The 16,632-nt window shown below is 44.3% G+C and overlaps 1 protein-coding gene across 7 annotated transcripts in view; it reads right to left on the minus strand.

Moving 5' to 3' along the window:
- LOC140711211 (SH3 domain and tetratricopeptide repeat-containing protein 1-like) overlaps positions 1 to 16,632 on the minus strand; it is a 45,032-nt gene that overhangs the window by 17,651 nt on the left and 10,749 nt on the right. Inside the window, exon 1 of one of the 7 annotated variants that reach the window (XM_073014120.1) lies at positions 78 to 1,349. The exons of the other annotated variants lie outside the window; for them this stretch is intronic. The gene's annotated coding sequence lies outside the window, so the exon portion shown is untranslated. Of the gene's footprint in view, positions 1 to 77; positions 1,350 to 16,632 lie in introns of those variants that run through there. 7 annotated transcript variants of the gene reach the window in all.

The raw sequence follows: 16,632 nt of genomic DNA on the forward strand, positions 1-16,632 counted from the left end.
TGTCCAGAATGTTTCCCAGATTGCCTGTTACAGAATAAAAGAAATGAATCCCCCCCCCCAAGAATGTCTTCACTCACATTTAGCCAGTTGTTCCTTTGTGTGCATCTCTGTGCTAATATGGCCATTCTTCCCCACAGCCTGAAGTCACATGCTAAAATAAAAGAGACTCACATGAAGTCAGAACCATGCAGATGCAAGGAAACCACCACAAAGGAAATGGGCTGGAGAGTGTGGCCAGGAGGATGGTACTTCCCAGGAAGCAATTACTTCATCTCTGCCCATGAAGCAGGCAGCTGTTATTGTCCCCCAGGCCCACGCCAGCCACTCAGAGTAGGTTCTAACCAAACTACCTCCAACAAGCAATATAAATACACCACACAATTGGCTTCTGAAAGGACACCTTGCAACCAACAAGAAACTTAGCACAACTTTGACAAACTGTACAACTAAAAACCTTGGAAAGGGATAAACACTGCTACATTTTGACTCAAATACTGCTACGTGGTAGCACCACAATAATTCACTGAAACAAAAGAATGAATGAGGAATACGTTTATATAGGAATCAGAGGAAGCATGACTAATCATTTAAAGAAATAGGCAAATTCACTTCTCTTGGTCCTGTTTCTAGGTTCATCAAAAACCAGCTTTGGATTAGGGAATCTATTGCTTCCCAAAGCCTTCCTTCTGTGATTCCAGCCCAGATTTTAGGACTGCTCTCCCACTTGGTATATGAAAGCACTTTCTATGTATAAAAGCAAGAGTGCATTTCTGTGTTGAATGCGGTTTGGGACCTACTCTATGAGGCAGAATATCGTCATGTAACTTTAAACGTGACGACAAGGCTCACTCTAGATAAGGATAACACATAAGATGTGGCCATACACCTGTGCATGCCTGACAGGGAGATGGGGAAGTCTCATTTAATGAAGCCAGGGTGCCTGTTGCACCTGAACATCCTCAGTCCACGTCAAGTTCACAACGTCCTTCTGACATCAAACCACAGGTATCACATACTTTTCCATACTTTCCACCCAAGATTAAAATATGCAGAGCACCGTGATAAAGACACCTCCATTCCCAGCATGTTGGCTTTCATTCTGTAGAATTACATACTTTCGGTGCAAAATGGTGACCAGGTTCCAGCGGCAAGCAAGACTGGGCTCAGTGGGGACAGCAGGCCCTGCAGGAGCCACCACTCCTGTCGCCACAGTCTGATGCAGCTGCAGAGAGGCTGTGGCTGAGGCCATTCACTTTGTGAGAGAACCGCACAGGAGGGAAAAGGTAGGGAAGAGGGCAATGTCATGCTTCTGAGCCCAAGCCAAGGAATCGCATCCCCTGTGACTTGCACTTATATGCCCAGATGACCTGAAGTAACTGAAGAATCACAAAAGAAGTGCAAATGCCCTGTCCCACCTTAACTGATGACATTCTACCACAAAAGAAGTGAAAATGACCGGTCCTTGCCTTAAGCGATTATATTATCTTGTGAAATTCCTTTTCCTGGCTCAAAAACCTCCCACACTGAGCACCTTGTGACCCCCACTCCTGTCCACCAGAGAACAACCTCCCTTTGACTGTAATTTTCCTTTACCTACCCAAATCCTATAAAACGCCCCCACCCTTATCTCCCTTCGCTGACTTTCTTTTTCAGACTCAGCCCGCCTGCACCCAGGTGATTAAAAAGCTTTATTGCTCAAACAAAGCCTGTTTGGTGGTCTCTTCACAGGGACGCGCATGACAGGCAGGTGCAGAGCCAGGGAAGGACCTGTGATGAGAACAGAAAGGAATGCGTCTCCCTGTACACTCACTCGGATTTTATGACAATGTGCGCAGGGGGCTGAACTGGATGCCTGAGAACATTCCTCCAAGTTCTTTTGCTGATTTTCTCAATATTGGTGTAAAATCTGAACTCAGACAAAATTTTTTTAAATCGCTTCAATCAACATCTTTGTCTAGTGCTCAGCATCATATCTACATGATCATCTAGAAAACCAACTTCTCTTCTAAGGCTCACATCTTCCTATTAAGTCCCAGGGATTTTACAAGGGAATGCACCTCTCATTCGCACCAAGAACACAGACAACTACTGTTAAAGAAATGATTAAATTGCTTACATAATTTTTTAAACACCCAGATTTGAAATACAACAGAGACAACTTTTTGATAGCTCTGCTTTCCAACTGCGAACTGCGAGTGGAGAAAATAACCTACCATGATTTCTAACCAGTCAATAACCTGTCTTCCCTGGCTGCAGTAGGAGCAATCTTTCTGAGCTCAGGATGAAAAAGAACCCAGCTGGTTAGAGGACAGACAATCATCAGTTCTCAGTGGAATTCCCGGGTCCCAAATCCCCATGTGACACGTGGAAGTAAACAGCTATCATTGACCAAGCATCTGAATGCTTATCTCACCTCGCCATCTGATTCTCCTGCCATGCAAATTTAAAATTAATAAGCCTGCTATTAGAGAATAGAGTTGGTGCTACATCTGTCTTCCTAAAATTATGGATAATTACCAGCCCACAATGGCTTCTAATCAGATTTGAGTAGTCCCTTAGACAGGAAGCTAAAGTGCCTCAGCCCTAAACTGAGAAGAAAGCAGAAACTGGAATGCTCTAGGTTTGATTTTTTCCCCCTTGTTCTAAAGTTGCTGTTCCCGAATCTCCTTCTACTGTCTTGTTTATAAAATGTATGAGAAACAGGGAAATTCAAAGACATGATAGAAATGGCCACGTTTTCTAGGTACAAACTTTGTGAACATTATTTTCAGCTGCTGGGCTTTTTCTCCACAAATTGTGAGCCTGGAGTACATTTTCTCCCTCATGGTTACACATTCAGAGTCAGGGAAAGTGGCTTTAGGAGTAAAGAGGGGAGTGCAGTGAGAAGTGACCGGACACTGAGAAGGACAGACAGGGACTCTACCTTGGTGGCCTACAGCATTCCTGAGCCTCCGACTTTACTTTTCTATCTGTACAGGGGATCTAAAGGCCCGTGATTCTAGGCCATGACAGCTCTTCATACACACATACGCAAACATCACAGGCCTGTGTGAAAACTGTGACACTTGGCTGATTTCCTGAAGAAATTATCTTGTATCATTTCTACTCAAGTACTCCACCTCCTTCCAGACAATTATCTGAGGATGATGGGCTATCCCACAGCCATGTGTGTAACCTCTCCTGCTTACGATCCCTGTTCATATAGCATTTTCCAAAAGCATTTGGTGTGAACTGACAGAAGAAAGAAGAATAAGGTTCCTTCAGCCCATTCATTCATTCATTCATTCATTCAACAAATATTGACTATCTATGTGCCAGGCACTGGTGATATAACAGCGAACATATATTTTTGTAGGTAGCGACAGACAACCAAAAAGTATGTTAAAGAGTGATCAATACTGTAGAGGAAAATACACCAGGAAACAGGAAAGAAGAATACCCCTAGCCACCCTACACTGGGGTGACGCTAGTGTTACAAAATGGAAACAGCGGCCGGGGGCGGTGGCTCACACCTGTACTCTCAGCTCTTTGGGAGACTGAGGCAGGCAGATCACCTGAGTTAAGGAGTTCAAGATCAGCCTGACCAACATGACGAAACCTTGTCTCCATTAAAAACATAAAAATTAGCTGGACGTGGTGGCACACACCTGTAATCTCAGTTATTCAGGAAGCTGAGGCACAAGAATCACTTGAACCTGGGAGGCAGAGGTTGGCGTGAGCCGAGATCGTGCCACTGCACTCCAGCCTGGGTGACAGAGCAAGACTCTGTCTCAAAAAATGTAAAAAAAAAAAAAAAAAAATGTAAACAGAGAATAAGATACCAAAAGAAAGAACATGAACGATTAATTGTAACAAAAGCCTTTGTAAGCTGATACTTTCCTTCCTGGATCCTTGTCCCTTACAAATGGAAAAAAAGGGCGGAGAGGGGGTAGCATCCAAATGATGTTGTAAGATGGCTTCGCGTTTCAGATGTCTGACAGCCATACTCATGTACTTCAAGGAAAAAGCTCTAGCTCTATAAGCAATCTGGGCAATGGTTTAATGATCCTGTAAGATCAGTACCATATTCTCTCATTTTTCATAGATGAGGAAACTGAGGCATAGAAAGGCTAAGTAAATTGTCCATGGTCACAGGTGATTTAGAAACTTTTCTTCAAACTTTCAAAAGTTAACTACTGCCACTATTACACATGGGTTTTTGTTTGTTTGTTTTTGGTTTTTTTGGGAAAAGGTCTTGCTCTGACCAGGCTGGAGTGCAGTGACGTGATGATGGTTCACTGCAGCCTCGACTTCCCGGGCTCAAGTGATTCTCGCACCTCAGCCTCTCCAGTAGCTGGGATTACAGGCATGAGCCACCACACCTGGCTAATTTTTTAATTTTTATTTTTTCTAGGGATGGACTTTCACCATGTTGCCCAGACTGGTTCCAAACTCTGGGCTCAAGAGATCCTCCCAGGTTGGCCTCCCAAAGTGCTGGGATTGCAGGTGTAAGCCACTGTGCACAGCCCTACTCATGTGACTTATACAAAGTCAGAGCAGTGAGCAGGAAGAGAACAGAGACTTCAGCGAGTCTCCTGGCTGTGGCAACGCCATATCCCTCCTCCATACCGTAATGTGTCTACACCCACCAAGCTCCTAGACGTTGAAGGCAGGTCAGCTCAGAGACGAAACAGCAGTCAAGAAAGAGAAGATGCAGACACGCGTCTTGATTTCAGCTCGAGCGTGCCTCTCTGCCCTGCAGCTGCACAGGCAGAAACCAGGGGCCGTGAGTCTGAGGCAGTGTGTTCGGTTCGTGGCAGGTAATCTTTTGGGAGACCATCCCATACAATTAGTGTTACACTTCTCAAAAAGGAAGTGTGAGTTTTATAGAAAAATTGATTCCATTTGGGAGAAAGGCCTAATAAAACCACAAAAGGATAACACATTCATACAACAACAAATTGAATTCATCTGTCACAAACTGAAATCCCAAAGCCATCTGGGCACACAGCTGCTTTTCTGAGCTGAAATTCAACTCCAGTTGAGAAACAGGTCAACTTTTCTAAAAAGATTTCTTTTTCACATGCCTTCAATAAAAATTCCTTTCCCTCACTTGTCATTTTCCAGATTTAATGGCTCTGTTGGCCTTTCTCTCATTTAGGCTGTGAACACTGACTACATGTCTAATACCGCCAGGACTCCAAGGGAGGCACCCTAGGGAACAGAGATGACCGCAGCACAGCGACAACCTCAAGGAGCACACACGGGGAAGGCAAGATGATACATTCGAAGATTTCACACAGAAAAGAACTTGGCATCCATACCCCGTCCCATTTCTAGAAAACAACGATGCTGACTTAGGAACATTTACCGAACAGCCTGCAGTGTGGAGGCAGGCACGAGGGGGTTCCATGCGGGGAAGAGCACCTTCAGAAGGGGGCATGCAAGCAACGTGGAGGCAGGAGACGCCCCCACACACAAGGGCCAGCCTGGGGGCCTGCAGAAATGCCCATGCATCTGGGAAGAGGGAGAGAGGAAAAGATACTTAAATGCTCCAAAATGAATAGAAGCCTCCCAAGAACCTCCCCCGAAATGGGGCAGGGATTTACAAAAGACCAAACCGAGCATGCGCAGTTACCTGAACATAGCGCCACCAGAGCGAGCTATCAAGGAAGAAACAGGGTCACTAGAAACCTGAGCCTCTACTCGCAGCTCTGCGACTCATTCACCCTATGACCTTGGTGAAGGCTCTTAGCTTCTGTGAGCCACAAGAGAATCATGGGAAAACAGAAGATATGAAAGTGCTCTACCTTTTTCACAGAACTGCTAAGGGAATAAAATCAGAAAACGGATTTTAAAATTCTCTGTGAATTACAAAGCAAAATGCAAACTTATGAAATCATTCTTAGCGTTAATAGCAGCACTGTAAAATTAAGAGCAGAGTTAAGACCACAGCATTTTCCATCCCCCGACTCCCGAGACAAATAGTGAGTCCAGCTGACGTATTTGGGCAACCCCAGTATCTAGGCTTTGAGAGTCTCAAACAGCTCATGAACTCTGACAGTATCACTCCAGCCCAGTGCTCATGAAGTTCTCCAAGACAGCCAACTGACCTAAAATACTACAGCTTTTTCAGCTGGACTTGAAGCCCTCCAAGCTCACAGCACAGCTAAACAATGAAGAAGAGGTTTTCTGCCACTAGACTCAAAAGCTGGCTTTCGTAGATTCCCATAGAAAGAACATTCAAGGCCAGGCATGGCGGCGCATGCCTGTAATCACAGCAATTTGGGAAACCGAGGCAGGAAGATCACCTGAGGTCAGAAGTTCAAGAACAGCCTGGCCAATATGGCAAAGCCCCATCTGTACTAAAAATACAAAAATTAGCCGGGCATGCTGGCAGGCACCTGTAATTCCAGCTACTCAGGAGGCTGAGGCAGGAAAATCCCTTGAACTCAGGAGGTCGAGGTTGCAGTGAGCTGAGATCACGCCACTGCACTCCAGCCTGGGCGACAAGAGCGAAAGTCCATCTCAAAGAAAAAAAAAAAAAAAAGAAAGAGCATTCTTTTTTGCTGATGTTAAATTTCCTGTGCTTAACACAGAGAAATCATACAACACTGAAATCCCAAAAAACATATCATAAAAAGCATTTAGTGACTGAAAAGACATTCAATATAACCTGTAACAGTGAGTTCTCCTCCTCTTTCCAGCCAGCTCCACTAACGCTGTGACCCTTAACAATGCTTTCACTAACACAGAGGAAAATTAATAGGACTGCGTACCCCTCTCAGCTGACAGTTAAACCACTGTTTCTCCCTGGGCTCACTAAAGATGACCTTTACTCAAAACCAGGCTGCAACGACCCTGTAGATGTTGACTAACAATTTCAAAATTCCCATATTCTTTGTCCACTCCTAAGGAAGATGAACTGAAGCCAGGTGTCTCCAAGTCAGAACTAACAGAGGCCTTAAACATCAGATGGCCCATTCCCTTCTTTGACAACCGGGGGATCTAAAGCAGAGCTTATGGAAGAAAACAGCCTGTTTAGTAACAAAGCGAAAACCAAACCCTAGTCACCCAACCTCTGGTCCAGAACTCCTGCGACATTCCAGCACCCATACAGGATGAGTCTCCCTAACCAGAAACTCTGAAATCCACAACTTTTGAGTGCTGACGTGACGCTTAACGAAATGTTCATTGGAACAGCTCAGACTCTGGATTTTTGAATTCAGGATGCTCAACCAGCAAGTATAATACAAATATTCAAAAATCCAAAAATCTAAAGAAATCTGAGACACTTCTGGTTCCAAGCAGTTTGGATGAGGGATATTCAACGTGCATTTTTTTTTTCCTCTAATGAAGGAAATTAAAAACGAGGCCCAAGCAAAGTCATTCAATCCATACTAAAGTCATTCAATAGTTTAATTAGTACCCATTTAAAGTTAAGTGCTACCCGCAGATATTTAAAAGGATGAATACATACATGCCTATAATTCCAGAACATTGGAAGGCGGAGGTGGGAGGATCACCTGATGTCAGGAGTCCAAGACCAGCCCGGCCAGCATGGTGAAACTCCATTCCTACTATAAATGCAAAAATTAGCGAGGCGTGGTGGAGCACACCTGTTATCCCAGCTACTCGGGAGGCTGAGGCACGAGAATCGCTTGAATCTGGGGGAAGCACGTTGCAGTGAGCCGAGATCACACCACTGTACTCCAGCCTGGACCACAGAGCAAGACTGTCTCAAAAAAAAAAAAAAAAAAGAAAGAAAGAAAGAAAAAGAAAAAAGAAAATTTAAATTGTGTTTTCACATGGAGCCCATGTTCCCAGAACACAAACCCTGCTCTGTGCTCCAAGGGCACACAGGGTGCCCCTTTACCTTAATGTTCACCATATTCCATGGCAGCCATTGGCACGTGTCTGTCCATCGCACTAGACTTCCTATGCGTGAGGCAGGGATCATTTATTATTACCTTTCTGTCCCCAGTGTCTGGCCTAGAAGACACTCGGTAAATGATTCCTGAATTAAGTCAGATACTAAAATATGTTAAACTTGTATTAACAAAATTGATTTAATAAGTTTGCCAATGCAGCGTTCATACCACACAGCTTAAATCTCAACCTGCAGACTTATCTTGTGTTCTGCTAGATTATCACCTATTAACATTCAGGAGGCACCTAGTATGTGCTAGGCATTACTAATTGCTGGAGACCTAGCAGTGACAAAACAACATTCCTTGTTCAAAGAGAAGTTCTAGTATAAAGCGGAATAGAAGGAACAGGCTAGATTGATGAGAGAGCTAAGAAAAGGACAGGCTGCCATGGGAAGCACCTGGTCTTGTCTGGATGGTACACAGTTAACAAAGTCTGAGTGCTTCATATAGCATAAGATCATCTCCTCCAAATCAGTGAATGAAGCTTTGATTCCCCAGTACCAGAAGTCACCATAAAGGTGTGCACAGCCACTTGCTTAGTGCAGGAAGTGAAAGCAAACGAACAAACAAAGCTCCAACTTCCAGAGGCAATGGTCCAATTATGACATCCTCTGGCTACGTTCAATTGAAATTCAAGGTATTCAAGAGGCCAATATTTAAGGCATAAATTAACCCAACCACTTAAAACTAAAGTAGTCAAGGGGTAAAGGTATAGTACCTTTTACAAATTTATTAGCTCTTAATATTTACATTTAAATATGACGATGATGGTGTAATAACTTTATTAACTAGTTATTATGTGTTAGGCACGAAACTAAGCACTTTACACACACATCTGCACGATCCTGTGAGATGATAATGACCCCTTGTCATCCCATTTCATAGATGAAAGTCAGGTTTATATAAGCTTAAAAACTTACCCCAAATGACACAACTACTTAGCAAAACCCAGGCAGCCTGACTCTATAGGCCTTGTTTAAAGAAGTAATATTTATAAACTGTCCAGCACAGCAGTGGTACAAACAAGAGTTCAATCAATGCCTAAAGAGTACTTCATACCCAAAATCGTTTCCCGCCAATCAAACTAGACTTACTCTGGTTCTGCATAACCAACTGTCAAATTATTGTTCCATGAAGAAAAGGTGGAATGGGTTGAGATCAGAATAGAGTGAATAACTGGGAAATATACTTGATGGCAGGTAGTAACAGGATGTGGCATTTAGGCTGTTTCCACATTTGTTTGGGTAACACTTTTTTTTTCACAGTTCTAAAGCACAAGAGCCATTCTAAGCTAGTGAAAGCATAAGGCATGTCTATGATCCAGGACTCCAATTCACTGTGGATCAGTGGATCTCAACCTTTACGGTATATCAGAACCACCTGGGGGTTTTTAACAGCACTAGAGCTGCCCAGGCTCCATTCCTACAGGTTCTATTTCAACTGGTCAGGAGTAAGCAAGCATGCTTTTTTCACAGCCATCCAGATGCAGCTAGGTTTGCAAACCACTGTCCAAGATGCTCTCACACTTCCACTCAGATCAACACACACTCACTGAGATTCTAAGCACTATGAATCGGGCTAAGTTAGCAAGTCAGGCTCCACTAACTAATAATATTGGCAAATAAAACAACATCAGAGATTTATTCCAGTCCAAACCAAACAAATTGCCGGGTGAAAAAAATGCCCTGGCATCGTTTGCCATGCGGAACAGCTTCCTGTATCTTCCCAGTCAGTAGCCTAGAGACTGACTCTGAGCCATGAGAATTCAAAGTCAGAGAAAAATGCCAGTCTGAGGCATCTGCCATACTTCTAGCACACCCCCAAAAGCGCCCATCCACTGTCCTAACAGGGGTCGAAACAGGGAAGAGCAGTGTAATACAGAAAACAGAGCCTGCTGGGCATCAAAAGGCTGGGGAATTCCAGTCCTAGCCCTGCTATCAATCGGTCTGGTCACTTGTCTCTGGTCCTGGTGTGGCCAACAGTTACGCGAGAGGGTGAGGCATAAAAACACAGATGTCAGGCAAGCTCCAGCATCCAAAATACATAGAAATCAAAAAGCATTAAGGTGATATCAAGGAATGTATGCCATCAACCAGAAAAGTAACTGAAGTATTCCTTTTCCCATTCATAAGAAATCAAAAGTGGAAGCAGAAAATTGAGCAAACAGCCTACTAAGTTGACTGGGGCAACAGAATACACTCACGGATTCTGCTCACAACAGCGGGGGTGACAGACCAAAAGGAGAACTGCAGAGCGTCCCTCTCTCCTCTGTCCACCCATGACACCAGCACGTGAGTGCTTCCACATGCAGCTCCCAGTCTCCTGTCCCACTGACGCCAGAGTCCACTCACCGCAAGCCTACTAAGCGCCACATGTGCTATGATGCTCCCTCATCTCATCACCATAGACGTCCCTGCTGGAGGTGAGTATGTGACAGACGAAAATCACGGAGGCCTAGGGAGGTTGAGACCCGCATTCCCACTGCGGTGAGGGTGTGCTTGAGAGGGACCCCACGGCTGGGGCCTCCATGCCGCTCTCCTCAGTAATCACTCCCAGACCAGAGCAGCGAGGGGGAATTTTCTTCTTCTCACTATTTTCAGCCCCTTGGCTGACCCACCGTTGCCCAGAAAGCTATCGAGTTCTGGCAGCTCTGAGGCCACAAAGCCATAAACGCACGGGACACACAGCTCATCTGTCTCTAACGCGTCTTTTACTTGTCATGCTGGTCATGTCAAAGAGCAGATGGGTTAAGAAAGACTTGGCAAGTTACCACGAAATGACCCCTCCACTCCTTCCTGGGGGAAGGGTGACTAGCGAGCAGTCAGGCTGGCTTTCTTCCCCCACTCCCTGCATTCCTGTCACCAAGGAGCCACAGACAATCCCACCAAATAGAGGCAGGAGACAGCCGCCTCCTTCCTACAGCTGGAGGGGGAAGGGTCCTCTCGGGCCTTTCTAACTGCATGAAAACCAAACTGTGAGCTGTACTGACCCGGGCCTCACCCATGTTGCAGGCATGTACAACACAGGTGCCCAGTGGTATCATCAGGCAGAACTACGAATGTGCTTTCCATCGTCTTCATACAATGATTCCAGAACCGTTATCCACACAGCTCCACTTCTCACACATACGACGTACTTCAAGGATTACACAGCATGTTCATCATACCCCTCATCTGCTCCTCCCAGCAGCCTTGTGTGATCCCTTGAGTATGTTTTCTCATCTCCATTTCTTAAGAAATGGAGTTTCTGAGGTTATGAAATCAAAACTTTCCCAAGAACATCCAGCTAGTGTTAGAACCAGGATATGAGGGCTTCTGATTCTAGAACCGGTATTTGTGCCACTATTCCACATGGGCCCCTCCAGGGATTTCTGGCTGATCTTAAAATGCAGACAGCAAATCCGTCTCTCTAAAGTCCTGGGGTTCCCTATAGACAAGAAGTCAAACTTCTAACAGAAAGCTTATACTTATTTGGAAGGCTACCTGGGATATTTCTTTTAAGTTAGTTTGTTCATGTTCTGGAAAGATTGCTCCAATGGCAATGTGGGGCATGAAGTGTAGAAAGGATTCCATGATGAGGCAGAGAAACAATTCGGGGGCTCTTACAACGGTTCAAATGAGGCATGAGGCGCAAACAGAAAGGACAGAGGGAAAATGCATTGGAAAGAAATGCAAAATGAAGTCCACTCAGACCCAGGATGGAAAAAAGGGGATTAAGCATGATGGTGGTTTCTAGTTTGAAAGACTGATGAACAAGGATGTCATTAACTACTACAGAGTGGTACCTGGGGCCTGGGTGCAGCAGTTTGTTTAACCATTCACCTGCTGAGCAGTCTCCAGGTTGTTTCCAGTTTCCAGCCTTTATAAATAATGCTGCTATGAACAGATACATATAGGCTTTTGTGTGAACACAAGTCCTCATTTCTCTGGGATAACAGCTCATGAATGTGAATGCTGCCTCCTACGGCAATTGTACATTTAGTTTTTTAAGAAACTGTCAAGCTGTTTTCCAGAATGGCTGTACCGTCTTCCATTCCCACCAGCCAAGTGTGAGTGATCCGGTTTCCCTGCATCCTCACCAACATTGGTCTTGTTACTACTTTTTATTTTATGCATTCTGATAGGTGTATAGTGACGTAGCTTTAGTGTTCATTTTTCTGATGGCTCATGATGTTGAACATCTTTTCATGTGCTTATATGTTATCTGAAATGTCTCTTCAGGTCTCCTATTCATTTTCAAACTAGATGATTTGGTTTCACTGCTAAATTTGGATAGTTCTTTATATATTATAGATATGAGTACTTTATCAGACATGTGGTTTGCAAATAGTTTCTCCCAGTCTCTATCTCCTCCTTTCATCTTTATTTTGTATTTCACATTTTAATCCATGATCTATTTTGAGTTAATTTTTGTACGAGGTATGAGGTTTAGATCAGAGTTCAGGTTATTTTTCCTATGAATAATCAGGTAGTCAGTAACTTTTTTTAAGAGACAAGGTCTCACTCTGTCACCCAGGCTGGAATGCAATGACAAGATCAGAGCTCACTGCAGCCTCGACTCCTGGGCTCAAGTTATCCTCCTGCCTCAGTCTTCTGGAGTAGCTGGGACCACAGGCAGGTGCCACCATGACCAGTTCATTTTTTTAGTTTTTGTAGAGACAGGGTCTTGAGCCATGTTACCCAGGCTGGTCTGGAACTCCTAGGCTCAAGTCATCATCCCACTTATATGGGGCCAGGCAGTGGTACATGCCTGTAATCACAGCACTTTGGGAGGATGAAGCAGGAGAATCACTTGAACCCATGAATTCCAGACCAGCCTGAGCAACAGAGGGAGGCCCTGTCTCTGCAAAAATTTTAAACATTAGCTGGGCATGGTGTTGTACACCTGTGGTCCCAGCTACTTGGGAGGCTGAGGTGGGAGGATCTCTCGAGCCTATGAGGCTGAGGCTGCAGTGAGCCATGATCACACCACTACACTCCAGCCTGGGAGAAAGTCAGACGTTGTCTCAAAAAAAAAAAATCCTAGAGCTTTACCCATATTAAAGACAGGTATTGTCTTTTTCAAATTTAATTACTGTTATATAATGGACATGTAAAATGTCCAGTTTGAAAGTTTGAAAATATATAACTCTAAGTATTCTTACCTTAAAATTCTGATTCCTACCTAAGATATTGCATACTGTTTACATAAGTATCACAATGCCGGGACAACAACTAAAAATGTGTAAGAGTAAGAAAAATGAGCATGTATACCTATTAATTAAGGTACATTTCCCCCTTATTACATAAAAAAGTCATCACTGCAAACCCCTATGACCGTATCCAAAGTAAACCTACAGTTTTACTTCTCTATATTATAAAATGCAAGGTTAAAACTCAAATACTAAACATTTCCTGAAGCCAAGAGTAGTTTACTTAAAATAAATGCCTAGGGTCTATATCAAAAATGTGAAAAAGCTAGCTACTTCATAGCCATTCCAATCTAAGTTCAGCTTTTTCTTTTTTAATTGACACATAATTGTGTACTGTACATATGTATGGAGTACACAGAGTGATGTTATAATACATGTAATGTATGTGTTCAGCATAATTAGCATATCCACCATCTCAAACATTTATCATTTCTTTGTGTTGGTAACGTTCAATACCCTTCCTCCAATTATCTGGAACTATATATATATATATATATATATATATTTTTTTTTTTTTTTTGAGACAAAGTCTTGCTCTGTTGCCCAGGCTAGAGGGAGTGGTGTGATCCCAGCTCACTGCAACATCTCCTTCCTAGGTTCAAGTTATTCTCCTGCTTCAGCCTCCCTGGTAGCTGGGGTTACAGGCACCCACCACTATGGCCAGCTAATTTTTGTATTTTTAGTAGAGACGGGGTTTCACCATGTTGGCCAGGCTGGTCTCAAACTCCTGACCTCAGGTGATCCACTCACCTCAGCTTCCCAAAGTGCTAGGATTACAGGCATGAGCCACCGCGCCCAGCCTGAAACTAAATGTTCTTGTTAACTATAGTCATCCTATGTTACAGAACACTAGAACTTATTCCTATCCAGCTATAATTTTGTATCCTTTAACAAATTTCTCCCTATCTTCCTCTTCCCCCACCCTTCTCACCCTCTAGGATCCTATGTCTACTTTCAACTCAAATGAGATCCACTCTTTTTTGCCTTCCACATAAGAGAACATGTGCTGTGTAACTTCCTGTCCCTGGCTTATTTCATAGTATCTTCCAATTCCATCCACGTAGCTGAGAATAACAGGACTTCATCCTGTGTAATGGCTGAATAGTACTGCATTGTGTATAAACACCACATTTTCTCTATCCATCATCTGCTATTGGACACCGAGGCTGATTCCGTATCTTGGCTATGGTGAACAGTGCTGGAGGAAACATAGAGGTGCGGATGCCCCTCCGACACTGATTTCCTTTTCTTTGGGTATCTACACTGTAGTGGGACTGCTGGATCACACTGTAATTTCATTTGCAGTTTTCTGAGGAACCTCCATACTGTTTGCCATAGTGGGTGCCATAACTTACTCTTACTCTTTTTCTTTTTTCTCTTCGAGACAGAGTCTCACTGTGGCCCAGGCTGGAATACAGTGGTGCAATCTCGGCTTGCTTACTGTAGCATCCACCTCCCGGGTTCCAGTGGTTCTCATGCCTCAGCCTCCTGAGTAGCTGGGATTATGGGCGCCCGCCACTGCACCTGGTGAATTTTTGTATTTTTTAGTAGAGATGGGGTTTCACCACGTTGGCCAGGCTGGTCTTGAACTCCTGGGCTCAAGTGACCCGCCCACCTCAGCCGCCCAACAGTGCTGGGATTACAGGTATGATCCACCGCTCCCAGCTAATTTTTGTGTTTTTAGTAGAGATGGGGTTTCACCATGTTGGCCGGCTGGTTTCCAACTCCTGATATCAGGTAATCTGCCCGCCTCGGCCTCCCAAAGTGCTGGGATGTCAGCGTGTGCCCCATGCCCAGCCAGCTGCTCTAGTTTACACCCTCCTACAGTGTGTAAGAGCTTCCGTTGTCTCCATATCCTCGCCAGCACTTGTTACTTTTTGTCTTTTTGATAATACTCATCCTAACAGGTGAGATGATACCTCACTGCGGTTTTGATTTGCATTTCTCTGATTATAAGTGATGCTGAGCATTTTTCTCACATATTTTTTGGCCATTTGTATGTCTTCTTTAAAGAAATGTCTGTTCGATTGGGTGTGGTGACACAAACCTGTAAGCCCAGCACTCAGAACGCTAAGGCAGGAGCACAGCTTGAGCCTTGACCAGCCTGGGCAGCAAAGCAAAACCCTAGCTAAAAAAAAAAAAAAAAAAAAAAAAAAAAAAGAAGAAAAAAGAAATATCTGTGTCTGTTCAGCTATTTGACCTCCAAAAACTAAGAGCCCATTTTGTAACCTAACAACCTGCCTGATTCAGAGACAATCTGTGTTTGGTTCTAATCTGCTACTTCCTATGTGACTTTGGGAAGTTCCCTTAGCCACTTTGAGCTCAACTTCCTCAACATTAACCAGGAATAAGTACCACCTGCCTCTGCTGGTTAACGCTGAGGGCTGAAAGGAGAATCTCCACAACTCCACTTGACAATGCCGCCTGGCGGAAGCCCCTCAACGCGGGACTGGTAGGATCATCTGAAGCTAAGTACAACTTTCCTTTCCACTGTCCCAGGCTCACTCTGCATACGATTAGCAAGGAATAGCGAATAAAGGAAACCGAAATACTTGCTTAATTTTTTATAAGAAATTTTTAAAAAGTTGGGGTGGTGGAAAAATAGGAGGGAGAGGAGGGGAAGGAAAAGCAGTCGGTCACAAGTTTTAGAACAGGGCTCATACCTGGCCTCCTCACTCAGGCAATCACCAGTCCCCACCCCCTGGGGAGGGATACTTTCTCGGCTGGCTTCACCCACATGGAAGGCACTGCCACAGGTGTTCAGAAACCAGGAGCACTTTGAAATGGGCAATGTGCTTTGGGTAGGAGACCTACAATTTCCCCCAAAGAAACCACAGCACAAAAGTGACCCACATAGGAGGTACCAAGGGCTGTAAATACTTGTTGGCAAAAACTGATGTCATACCTGCTGTACAGGAGAAACACACCCAAATAAAACTTGCCAAAATAGCAGAGAAAAAAATTCAGCAGACATCCAGTACCATTCTGTTACAGAAATATTTATATCCCAAAGCCAGGGACCTCTCTGGAACACTGTTTATTTCCACGTTTCATGGAAGATGTTTGAGTGCTCTCACGTGTGTCTCAACAAACTTCCAGTCCCTGCTCTAAACCCTGTGACTCCTCAGCAAAACCCAAAAACAAATATCAGTTTTCCTTCCAAATGAGAAGTTTCCTGACTTAGCGAAACCAGCATCAAATCCACTTATTATGAGATAGCTGATTACAGGCGAAGCCCTCTAGTCCCAGGATGACTCCCCTCCTGCAGGAGTGGGAAGGATGGGCATAGCACTGGCCTGCCAGACCACATCTCCAGGCAGTTTGAAACCATGGCTGCTCAGCTGAGCCACGATAAAAATCGAAACCAAGTATCTCTGAAAAGTGTACATGTCAAGAACCAGACCTCGGACCGGACTTAGCAGAAATGGATGTTGCAAGGTTTGTTCAGAGACCTCCTCTCCATGCCCCCTTTCCCCGGGACCTCCCTCCTTGCACCTGGGGCCCAGGGCCAATGCACCTCTCCCTTATCTC

The sequence above is a fragment of the Chlorocebus sabaeus genome, unplaced genomic scaffold (assembly GCF_047675955.1).
Source record: "Chlorocebus sabaeus isolate Y175 unplaced genomic scaffold, mChlSab1.0.hap1 unalloc_scaffold_298, whole genome shotgun sequence".
In the NCBI taxonomy this organism is placed as follows: domain Eukaryota; kingdom Metazoa; phylum Chordata; class Mammalia; order Primates; family Cercopithecidae; genus Chlorocebus; species Chlorocebus sabaeus.